The following is a 4,365-nucleotide window of genomic DNA, read 5'->3' on the forward strand; positions in this document are numbered from 1 at the left end:
CGTCAGTCTGATTCATCACACTAGCATACCAATTTTTCCCATCCATTAACTGTGCGTAATCAAAGAGTGGAGTATCTCTGTTTCGCCAAGAGTTGTTTGCGGTGAGCCGCGTTCTTCCGACCAGTGTTATTCTCCACGAAACCACATTACCCATGCCATTATGCTGCAGTGATGATGTGCGTAGAGGCAGTGCGTAAAAATGCTTTGAAAAGAAACGACGGGTGTTTTGATATTGGCTCAAGACTAAACGAAACGATGTGACATTTTTAAATTGCAAAGCAGCTAACCAGGCAAATTGAATGGAATTACATGTTTCCTGGTTGTAAACTCCAAGCACTGGAATGCACAGGAGAAGCTGTGGTACGCTATTTGTGAGAGAAGTGTATCGAAAGCAGCATCGGGCATGGCTAGACGGTGGTAAGGTTTACAGTGTGTGCTGCGACGCCATGACGCAAGGCGCGCACGGAACATATGGAACTGCTCTGACCCGGAGGGTTCAGGATAGAAAAACCGCGTCAAGCAACACGAAACATTCCTTGTATAGGCGAATGAGTTTAAGTGTACATACTCATGCTGGTCGGCAGCTGTTTCAGCTGAACTAAAAGCGGTAGCTGTCAATGAGCTTGACGGATAAATGGGGATTGTTTAATATGCGCCACACAACATTTTGATTACATCAGCGGGCATCGTACGAAGGAGACTGAACCTAATACTGGTTGGTTTATGGGTTTTAACGTCCCAAAGCGACTCAGGCTATGAGAGACGCCGTAGTGAAGGACTCCGGAAATTTCGACCACCCGGGGTTCTTTAACGTGCACTGACATCGCACAACACACGGGTCTCTAGAATTTCGCCTCCAAAGAAATTCGACCGCCGCGGCCGGGATCGAACCCGCGTCTTTCGGGTCAGCAGCCGAGTGCCATAACCGCTGAGCCACCGCGGCGGCTGAACCTAATAGTATTCGTGCACTCCAAATAAGCTAGCAAATTGGGCTATAGGTGATAGTATAGCGAGAAAACAGAAGCAAAATACCAAGAAAGGGTGTGAAGTGAAAGAAGAGTTGACTTTTGTGCCACGCTATTATATTCCTTTTACATGCGGCTAGAATTATATAGGAAAAACGGGGAAGTGCATAAACACGCGCTTGCACTAACATAAAACGTCTTTTAAATGTGCTTCGTCGCCCAATTTGGCCCTACATTACAGAGACTGTAATCTTAGTGACAATAGTGCTCGAAAGTGTCGGTTAAAAAAGCATGCAATCTGCTTCTTAATGAGGCTAAGATTATGTTAAGGAATCAAGAGAAATTTACTAGGGTGTTGAGTGAAGCATAATTGTATTCATAAAAACAGCGACACGTGCGTACGCATACCGCCAGCAATCATCCATGGTTGTGAATTGTCATAATCGGATTCATAGCAGTACCTTATTTTTTTCGCGGGAAGGTATGCGCATGCGCTTCTGGCTGTCATGAGAGAGTGTACTGCCCATGTACGTTTCAATAAACTTTCAGTTGTTAGTAGCGCTCGCGATTTCGTCTCTTCTTGTTCCCAGTCCCGTGTCACAGCACTGGTATAACTTTCAAACATGAACGAACTAGCTGAAATTTTGGTGTTACTCCATTCCAGTTCTGCTGCGTGCATCTGTCCAAAATTTCGAAATTGACTTCGACAGCAATTTGTCTTCACACAAACATGTTGATGAGAATTGGAACAGTGAGTAGAATGTGGAGACCTGTGGCTTGTCAACTGTACTACGTAGAATAATGCACGAATGTTAAATTGAGACAAAAATTGGTTAAACCAATTGCAGAAATGCTTATATGGCATCAGAGTAAGAGGAACGGGATGTTCTCCCGCATAAGTGGAAAAAAATTCCTGCCTGTCTTTATATCTACATTAAAGTCCCCACCCACCCTGCCATCCTGGCAGGTGGCAGCGTTTCTGGCACAACGTTGTCAATGCGAAAGCATGGAGCGCACATCTGTCACCGGCGTCACGTAGCTTAAAGCACGATTGAGGTGTCCACTGTTCCAAGAGGGCAGTTATGCGCCTTCCCTCTGGTTCAGGTGTCCACCGGGATGTGATAAATCAGTAAATTGGTTCTTGAGGAAAGGAAATGGCGCAGTATCTGTCTCACATATCTCGGTATACACCTGAACCGCGCCGTAAGGGAAGAGAGGAAGGTGGGAGTGAAAGAAGAAAGTGGTGCCGTAGCGGAGGTCTCGTGAATAATTTCGACCACCTGGGGATCTTTAACGTGGACTGACATCGCACAGCACACGGGCGCCTCTTGCGTTTCGATGGAGGTGAAACGCAGCCGCCGCGGTCGGGTTCGATCCCGGGTACCCCGGCTCGGTAGACGAGCGCCCACCGAGATGTCTGAGAGATATTGGACATTTTTCTTTATTTTTCTCAAAAACCAATTTAGAAATTTTACCCACTGCTTTCCAAGCCCCCGCTCTTTTGGTTTCGCAGCTTTGGGAGACAGATACTGCGCATTTCCATACCTCAAAATTTGTTCACTGAAGTTTAAAAAGCGGCTCGCGAGGTCAAAGTCCTTCTTATACAGGCTCGCTCCACGTCTGTTTGTTCTTCGCGCCAAGGCAGGCGTGCACATACGCACAGTGTCGGCTGTGCACTCTCCTCCTTCTTACGTTGGGCGCGCGTCCTCATTGGTCAAAGGCCGGGAGTGGCTTCGAGGAGCATTTGGAACTTTATGTTGTGGCGCCGCCGTCGCCGCGCGAGTGAAGAGGTGGAGGGCATCTCTTCGCGCACGCAAGGCTACGCCCTTTTTGTCAACATCGCGTAGAAACGACTCGGAGAGTTTAGAACAATTGACGGCAATCGCCCCCCCCCCCCCCCCCCTTCAGCGCGCCGCGTCGGCGAGCGGTGGGAGAGGGGACAGCCACACACACAAGGCATGTTGCTCTCCAGGAGTTCCTTCTCCCCCGTTTTACGACGCGCTCCGGTGACAGCCATCCGCGCGGCGCTTTTTTTTGTTTCTTGCTAAGGACGAGAGGAGACGTCCTCATGCCAAAGTAGGAGGACGTTTAACTCCACGGGGAGGATAGAACAAGCAGAGCTATAGGAGTTAATAAATAAGCGCAAGGTAGCCGGCAAAGGACAGTTTAATATGAAGAAAATCGAGCATGTTCTAAGGAACGGAGGTAGCCTAAAATCAGTGAGGAGAAAACTGGGCATAGGTAAAAACCAGATGTATGTGCTAAAAGACAAAGAAGGCAATGTCGTTAGCAATATGGATAAGATATTTGCATTAGCCGAAGAGTTCTACACAAATCTATACAGTAGCGAATGTAATCATCAAGTTACTGAGAGAGGCAGTCGAGCACAACAATGGGACATCCCGCCAGTAACAAAGGAGGAAGTAACGAAAGCCTTAGGAGCAATGCAAAGGGGGAAAGCAGCTGGTGAGGATCAGGTAACAGCAGACTTGTTGAAGGACGGAGGAGACATTGTGCTACAAAAACTAGCCACCCTGTATACGCAATGCCTTGTGACCTCGAGAGTATCAGAGGCTCGGAAGAACGCTAACATCATCTTAATTCATAAGAAAGGAGACGTCAAGGACTTGAAGAATTATAGACCGATCAGCCTACCGTCTGTTGCCTACAAGGTATTTACTAAGGTAAACGCTAATAGAGTCAGTACAACCTTGGTCTCCAGTCCAGCAAATGATCAGGCAGGCTTTCGTAAAGTATACTCGACAATAGACCACATTCATACTGTCAATCAGGTGATAGAGAAATGCGCAGAATATAACCAACCTCTATATATAGCCTTCATTGATTACGAGGAAGCATTTGACTCAGTGGAAACCTCAGCTGTCATGCAGGCATTGCGAAATCAGGGTGTGGAAGAGTGTTATGTGAATATATTGGAAGATTTTTATAACGATTGCACAGCTAATATAGTTGTGCATAAAGTCAGCAATAAAATTACAATACGGAAAGGTGTCAGGCAGGGAGACACGATCTCCCCAATGCTCTTCACTGCCTGCTTACCGGAGGTATTCCGGGACCTGAAATGGGAAGAGTTGGGGATAATAGTTAATGAAGAATACCTGAGGAATTTGCGATTCGTTGATAACATTGCCTTGCTAAGCCACTATGGACAAGAACTACAAAGCATGATCAATGAGCTAGACAGGCGGAGCAGAAAGGTGGGGCTAAAAATTAACACGCAGAAAACCATAGTAATGTTCAACAGCCTAGCAAGGGAACAGCAGTTCGCAATTGGTGGCGAGGTGCTGGAAGTAGTAAGAGAATATGTCTACTTAGGGCAGGTAGTGACCGCAGATCCGGATCATGAGAGGGAAATAACTAGAAGCATAAGAATGGGGTG

The sequence above is a fragment of the Amblyomma mixtum genome, chromosome 5 (assembly GCF_055824585.1).
Source record: "Amblyomma mixtum isolate Tamu chromosome 5, ASM5582458v1, whole genome shotgun sequence".
Classification (NCBI taxonomy): domain Eukaryota; kingdom Metazoa; phylum Arthropoda; class Arachnida; order Ixodida; family Ixodidae; genus Amblyomma; species Amblyomma mixtum.